Here is an 8533-nt window from a genome sequence, read left to right as displayed (position 1 = left end):
GACCCAGCAATCACACTCATGCATTTAGCCCAGAGAAACAAAAACTAATGTCCACACAAAATCCTGTATGTGAATGTTCATAGTAACTTTATTTGTAATAGCTGAAAACTGGAAGCAACACAAGTGTAGTTCAGCAGGTTGATAATTAAACCAACCGTGGCACATCCATACTCAGAAATACTATGCAACAATAAAAAGGAATGCACTATTGATACATGTAACAACGTGAATGAACCTCAAGGGAATTTGGCTCAGTGGGAAAAACCAATCTCAAAGTGTTACATTATGTATGATGGCATTTATGTAACATTTTTTTAATGTAACATTCTTGAAATAACAAAATTATAGAAGTGGGGAACAGATTAGTGGTTGCCAGCTTTTATGGATGGGAAGGATGAGAGGGAAATGGATGTGACTATAAAAGAACAATACATGGGATCTTAGTGGTGGTAGTTACACGAATCCATACATGTGATAAAATTACATGGATCTTCACACACACGAGTGCATTGTAAAACTGATGAAATCTGAATAAGCTCTGTAGATTGTACCCATGTCAATTTCCTTGTTTTGATATTGTAGGATAGCTCCCATTGGGGGAAGGAGGTAAAGAGCACACAAAGTTCTCTGTACTCTATGCATCTTCCATGAATCTATAATTATTTCAAGATGAAAATATAAAGAAATCAACCAGAGAAGACTTGCGCTTAGTCCTACAGTTGTAATGTTGCCCTCTACATTCTGATAGCTTCCCTAAAGTGCAGAGAAGAGGTGAGAGGAGTCAGAGCTAGTAATCAGGAAATTGAAAGGAACCACAATAGATCCATGTGAGTGAATACCATGGCAGAAAGAAAGGTTCAGAAACTCCACCTTCTGTTATCAGAGAGTAAAGTACAAGGATAATGTAATAATGGGGGAGAGTTGTGAGAGTATAAGTTTGCTTATTTATGTGTCTTTGTTGTTAAAATTTTACCCTGTAAATGTTTTAATAGTGGATTTCAAAATGACAGTCTCTCAACCTCACTAAGGGTAGTTTTAGATCTAGGGCATTTTCCCACTATATTTCTATTTTATACTGTGGGAACAATTCTGGTTCTGAGAAAATGTAAAATCTTTGATGTGTTCTCACACTAGCAATGCCAGGGAAGAAGAGGCAGATGAGTTTTCCTTAAAAAACCCAAGGGACTGAACTGACTCTAGTTCCATAATTGGTGGCAGAAACTCTGTTATTTGCTATGATATTGCTAACATCAGAACGTGGTCCTCGAACACTTTCTAAAGAGTATACCTAGCATTCTAGTCAATAGGGTAATTTAATTGTAGACATCCTATCTTCCTCATTAGATTATATTCTTTTCCAGGACAAGGATCATATTTATTTCATCCCCATATCCTGAGCGCCTACGTAAGGCCTGGACCTTAGTAAGAACCCAATACGTTTTTGATAAATAAAGATTGAGTGTAGCAGATGAGGTCATCGTTCTTGGAAAATGTTTCTTTTGTGGTCCCCAGTCTTGATAGTAAGGGTAGCATATTTCATTCTCTTTACCATTTCTGTGAGTTTTACTTTCAGTGTTTGAGGTCCAAATATGGTCCAGTGATAGAATAGTTCTAGATCCAGGGCCAAGGTAATGTATGAATAGACTGGAAATTGCCTACGTACTATGTTTTGAGGGAAGGACTTCACACCCAGTTACCCAGAAAGCCTTTATCTTGGTCCATTCTGGTTGCTATAACAAAATACCACAGACTGGTATTTTCCTGGTAAAAAACAGGAATTTATTTCTCACAGTTCTGGAGGCTGCAAGTCTGAGATCAGGGTGCGAGCACTGTCGGGTGAGGGCCCCTCTTCTAGGGTGCAGATTTCTCGTTGTGTCCTCCTATGGAGGAAGGGGTGATGGATCTCTGTGTGGTGGCTTCTATAAAACACTAATCTCATTCAATAGGCGTCCACCCTCGTGACCTAAGCCTCTCCCAAAGGCCCCGCCTCCTAATACTATTACACTGAGAATTGAGTTCAACATATGAAATTTAGGAGGGACGTGTTCAGACCATAGCAGCCCTCAGTAGACTCCTAGACTGGGTTAACTGGAGTATCCTTAAACATTGACTCTAAAACCCTCATCTTCCAAATAAAAAACCTGAGAGAGGAGAAGTGACTCATTGTAGATCATCAAGCAGGTGAGGGAGATGGCTAGAACTGGAGTGTCTATCTCCAAAATTCTAATAAAATAATGAAAACCACACTCAGCTTCTTTCTCCAATGATAGGCATTTCTTTAAGAAACAATGAGCTGGAATGGTCTGGAGCATGGACTGACGGATGCAGTGTGGGATTAGACACGTATAAAATACAAACAGGAAACTTGTCAGTATTTCCTAATGCACATTTTGAAAATAACTTCCTTGTTGTCATTAGAGCAAGAGAACAAAAGAATGAATGCCTAAAGTGTGCTCCCTACAGAAGTGTCTAGGAACACAACCAAGAGAAAATTCCTGTTCGGCATCCTTGGTCATGTCGCAGAGGACTTGAAGTTCTGATGGTCAGACTGGTCAATGACATGGTCAATGCCGAGTAGAAAGTGACAGCACAGTGAAGGGATCTAAGGTGGCTCTGGGAGCTTTAACCATCAACAGATGCAAGAATACTTTGAAAAGGTGGGACTTATTGGTTAAATAATCAAAGTTTATGCTGAAATGATTATTGAAAAGTGAGAACATTTAATGTAGTGTGGTTACTAAATAATAGGAATGGTTTTTTCCTTCTGACCTGAGAAAATTTTTTGTAGCTACACCTTGTAATATCTGGAAAGGCTGAATTTTATGGATTTAGAAAAACATTGTTGAAAGGCTCAAATAACTACCAGATAGCACCTTTATTTATAAAGGCTACCAGGAGAGGAGGTGAGAGAGTTGGAGGAAGACCACACGTGGAAGAGCCTCCAAGGGCCAAATCCAGAGGTTTAGAATTGATCAGACATTGTCTAATAAGGAAATAATATGGCCTAAAGGATTTTTAGGACGTTTATCTAGCTGGGATAGGAAGGGGAGATAGTGGGAGACAAGAGCATTAATTCAGGTGGAATGTTCCAGAGAAGGTGGCTGTAAGAATGGTTAAAAAATAGAAAACAAAAAGCAAATAAATATTTGGCAACCCTCAATGATTAGCCATGGGAGATGAAGAGGCAATGCAAAGAACTTGTTTTTCTGAGCTTGAAGCTGGTAAGAATGGTCTTACTCCTGATTTGGGCCAGCTTGTGGGAAAGCCTAGTGAGTTCAATTCGTTATTGATGTGGAGAAATAGCTAAGCTTTAGGGGAATGTCTACATGGGCTTGGGGCATGAATTAGACTTAGCCAGATATTACGATTTGGAGATTCATTAGTCAGCAATGATTTGTGAAAACAGGAGATCAGGTGAGCACTTGGAGTGGATGGAAAGGTAGAAGATTAAAGTGCAAGCCTGTGGGACAGCTTCAGCTACCCAGATAAGGACCTAGAATGTTTAAAAGCTACCTGGGAAAGAAGAACAAAGTGGAAGGAATTATTACCAGACTTCAAGACCTACTACAGAGTTACAGTAATTTAGACAGAATCAATAACTATACCAGTAGGACTGAATAGAGAGTCTGGAAATAGACTCACACATACGTGGTTATTTGATTTCTGTCAAAGACACCACAGCAGCCTAATGTGGAAAGAAAAGTCTTTTCAGCCAGTGGGGCTGGATATCCATATTTAAAAATTAACCTCAACTAGGACCTTACACCATACACAAAAATTAATTTGAGCTGGATCATAGTTGTAAATTTAGAAGCTAAGGATAAGACACAAAAATCAATAATAAAAAAAGGAAATTTATAAATTAGATTTTATCAAAATTAAGATTTCTGCTCACTAAAAGACACCATTAAGACAATCAATACAAAGGCCATAAACTGGAAAAGAATATTCACAAATCATATATCTGACAAAGAACTGGTATCTGGGTTATATAAAGAATTCCTACAGATCAATAATAAAAAGACAATGCGATATACATGGGCAAATCAGGGGAGCACACACGTCACACAGGAGGATACATGAATGGCCAATAAGCACATGAAAACGTGCTTGACATCACTAATCATCAGGGAAATGCAGATTAAAGCCAAATGTGATACCTCTACACACATACCAGAATGGCTAAAATTAACAAGACTGGATACACCAAATGTTGACAAGGATTTGGAGCAACTGGAACTTTTATACACTGCTGGTAGGAGTGTAAAAGAAAGTACTACTTTGGCAAAAGTTCTGACAGGCTCATAAAATGAACCATACACCTACTCTAGGACACAGAAAATCCACTCCTTGGTATTTACCTAAGAGAAATGAGAGTCCATGTCCACAAAAACCTGTGTAAAACTGTTTATAGCAGCTCTCTTCCAAGCAGCCCAAATTTGGAAACAGCCCAGGTGTTGTCAACTGGAAATGGGTAAGCAAACTGTGGCTATAGTCATATTTTGTAATACTACTTATCAGTAAAAAGGGATGAAAGACACACGACAACATGGATGGATCTCAGAAACATTTTCCTGAGCAAAAGAAGTCTTACAGGGCTTCCCTGGTGGCGCAGTGGTTGAGAGTCCGCCTGCCACCGATGCAGGGGATACGGGTTCGTGTCCCGGTTCGGGAAGATCCCACATGCCGCAGAGCGGCTGGGCCCATGAGCCATGGCCGCTGAGCCTGCGCGTCCGGAGCCTGTGCTCTGCAACGGGAGAGGCCACAACAGCGAGAGGCCCGCGTACCGCAAAAAAAAAAAAAAAAAAAAAGTCTTACACAAAGAGCACATATGTATGACAATATTTGTAATAAGTTCTAAAACAAAAACAAGTCATCTAAGGTGAAAAAAAATCAGACCACTGGTTGCCTGTGGGTGGTGGATGCATACTGACTGGGAAGTGGCACAAGAAAACTTGCTGTGGTGCTGGAAACACTCTCTATTACAGGGGTTTGCTTTCCATGGTGTATGCGTTTGTCAAACCAAACTAATTGGTACACTTAAGAAGTTTGTACATTATATGAAAATTTTAGCTCTCCTTCCCAAAGAAGTATACAAATAGTGTGTGTGTGTGTGTGTGTGTGTGTGTGTGTGTGTGTATGCGGGCATGCGTAGGTGCATGTATGTGGTGGTGTATGGAGAGGGAGGGAGAGAGGTTATTTTAAATAAATGTGTAAATCTGAAAATTCCAAATAAACTGTATTCAAAGGAAAAATCATTAAAATGTACATTTTAGATGGAAGGAATTTGCTTGAAGAAAGTTTTCCTTTCATTATCTTGCTGCTGCTTTTCTTTCTCTATATGATTGTACTGGTCAAACAACCCATATTGCTTGACAAATTCTTTTCAGAGCAGGCAAAGAACAGATTGTTCAGTAGAGAAGGGGGAATTAGTAAGACCCATCCACTCCAGTCTAATAAGCAAGGCTGTGAATCATACTTTGCTCAGACAATTATCTTTGATTTTTGTCTACTGAAGAGAGTAATTTACTCATCAGGTTTTTACAAAACATATAGAGCAACTAGGTTTCTCAAAGACAGGCCAATAATCCAGACTTAGGTGGCTCACAGCCTCTTTCTGGCAGTGAGACATAATGGAATGAAGCACTGCGGGGAGGTTATTCTTCTCTGGAGCATCACTTGCGTAGCAGGGGCTCTGCCTCCTATCGTCCAGCTACACTGGGCTAACTGATGTTTTCTGGACACTCAATGCTATTTAATGACTCTATGCTTTGCTTATATTGTTTTCTGTCCTAGAGCCACCTACACTACCTTTCTAGCTCATCTTTTAAGACTCAACTCAAAGATCAACTCCTCTTTGCAACTTTTTCAGTTTCCCTAATCAATTTCTTCCTCCACTGTGTTCTCCCGACACCTCGGTTATACGTTTTACAGTGTTTATACTAACTGACTAAATTTGACAGTTGCATGTCTACTATTCTAGACTGAGCGTCTCTGGAAAGTAGAACCTGTGTATTTGGTTCCTAGCACAGTTTAGTCACATGATATATTACTTGATGCAGGTGACTCCAAGGAGATTTGAAGACCTCCTGACTGAAACCTCCGAGAGCAGGTAGCAGGACTCTTTATTCACTGCCCTGGCCGCTACACACACACACGCACACACACCATAGGGCAGTGTTTTGTGTGGATTTGGCATACAGTATGTTGGTGAACGTAATGATGGTGTACTTTGAAATGTCCCTAAGACCCAGGAAACTCAAATGTTGTGCAAGCTGTTTTGTTCAGCTGTTTTATATTCAAGGGAAAACTGTAGTACAGCCAGCCTTTGAGAACTAATTGAACCTAGTTTTGCAACTTTTAAAGAAGAAAAGAACACTTGGGTTGTGACCATCCAGTTTGTACCAGGGTATTAGTGATGGAGAGGTTTACATATACGAAGAATGTAAAGCTGAGCAATTATTTCCAGTTGGAATTCCACTTTATTAATTCCAGTAAGGAAGGGAAATTTCCACGTTGCTAAAACCCCAGAATCTCTCTTTTTCTGCAAGACTGACTCAGTCTCAATCCGTTTGTCCTTGCGTGAATGCTTTCTCCACGGCTCAGCTACGTGCTGCGCTGCACTGACAGCTTATAAGGTGATAAACGACCTGAGCAACTGACTCCAGGAAGCCAAGCTTTTACTCATTCATCGCCCTTGTACATTTCTCTTACTTTAAGCATTAACTTTACAGAATCAAAAACAAATTATTTTAAGAGTGCACACAATTATTTAGAGTACAGAATGTTGCAGGCGTGCTCATTTGTTGTGAGGACACACCTGGGCAATCCTCCTTAGTGAACAGAAGTGTCATAGCTTCAGAAGCCATCTTACTTTATTCTTCCTGGTATTTTTTGAAGTATGGCTGACATATAATATTCTGTTAGTTTCAGGTGTACAACATAGCGATTGATATTTTTATCCATTATAAAATGATCACTATAAGTCTAGTTACTATCTGGCCCCGCACACAATTATTAAAGTATTATTGGCTATATTCTTTGTGCTGTACATCATATCCCCGTGACTTGTTTATTTTATAAGTGGAAGTTTGTACCTCTTAATCCCCTCACCCCCCCTCCCCTCTGGTAACCACCAGTTTGCTCTTGGTACCTATGAGTCCGTTTCTGTTTTGTCTTGCTTTTTTTGTTTTGTTTTTTCCGCGTTGTCACAAATGGCAAGATTTCATTCTTTTTCATGGCTAGTATTCCACTGTATATTTATATACCACATCTTCTCTATCCATTCATCTATCAGTGGGCACTTAGGTGGCTTCCATATCTTGGCTATTGTCAATAATGCTGCATTAAACTTAGGGGAGCACATATCTTTTTTAGGTTATCTTATTCACATTCTTTTTTTTTCAGTTGAAGTATAGTTGATTTACAATGTGTTAGTTTCAAGAGTACAGCATAGTGATTCAGTTATACATACATATATATATTCTTTTTCAGATTCTTTAAAATTAATGTTTTTGTTTTCTTTGAGTAAATATCGAGAGGTGGAATTGTTGGATCATATGGTAGCTCTATTTTTGACTTTTTGAGGAACCTCCATACTGTTCTCCATAGTGGCTGCACCAATTTACATTCCCACCAACAGTGTAGGAGGATTCCCTTTTCTCCACGGCCTCACAACTCTTATTATTTCTTGTCTTTTTTTTTTTTTTTTGCAGTACGCAGGCCTCTCACTGTTGTGGCCTCTCCCGTTGCGGAGCACAGGCTCCGGACACGCAGGCTCAGCGGCCATGGCTCACAGGCCCAGCTGCTCCGCGGCATGTGGGATCTTCCCAGACCGGGGCACGAACCCGTGTCCCCTGCATCGGCAGGTGGACTCTCAACCACTGTGCCACCAGGGAAGCCCTCTTGTCTTTTTGATAATAGCCATTCTGACAGGTGTGAGGTTAGGTATCTCACTGTGGTTTTAATTTGCATTTCCCTGATGACTAGCGATGTTGAGCATCTTTTCATGTACCTGTTGGCCATCTCTATGTCTTGAGTCCTGGCTTTTGAAACTTAGCTGTCCCAGCCTCCCTACTGAATAGACATACGTCATCTTCCCAGAGGAACAGAGCATCTCTGAGAACTTTCGGGGGCACATCTATGTGTGTGTGTATGTGTGAAGCGACTGATGAGAGACAGAGAGGCAGAGTGTGTGAAACAAAAATTAACAGGAAAGGAAATATTGGGTTGACATTTGGTAAATTAGTTTAGAATCCTAATACTGAAAACCATCCATTCCTGCATAATGACAGAATTGCAGCTGTTACAAACCTCTTCGAGAATGCCCACATAGAAAATGAAACATTCCCCTAAGGATGCCATGTACTTTTCTGTATTTATTATTAGAGTAACTGTGATGAAGAAAATACCATGTACTCATGTGATATTAGCAAAAGGGCTGACTGATTTGGCATAGATTATTGTTCTCTGTGCAACAAATTCAAACTAACCCTTAAAGAGCAGTACAATGCTTAGCGATTAAAGAGGTCCA

Source organism: Neophocaena asiaeorientalis, unplaced genomic scaffold (genome assembly GCF_003031525.2).
Source record: "Neophocaena asiaeorientalis asiaeorientalis breed wild unplaced genomic scaffold, Neophocaena_asiaeorientalis_V1.1 scaffold961, whole genome shotgun sequence".
NCBI classification, from domain to species: domain Eukaryota; kingdom Metazoa; phylum Chordata; class Mammalia; order Artiodactyla; family Phocoenidae; genus Neophocaena; species Neophocaena asiaeorientalis.
The sequence above is the reverse complement of the archived record's forward strand: the minus strand, read 5'-3'. Positions refer to the sequence as shown.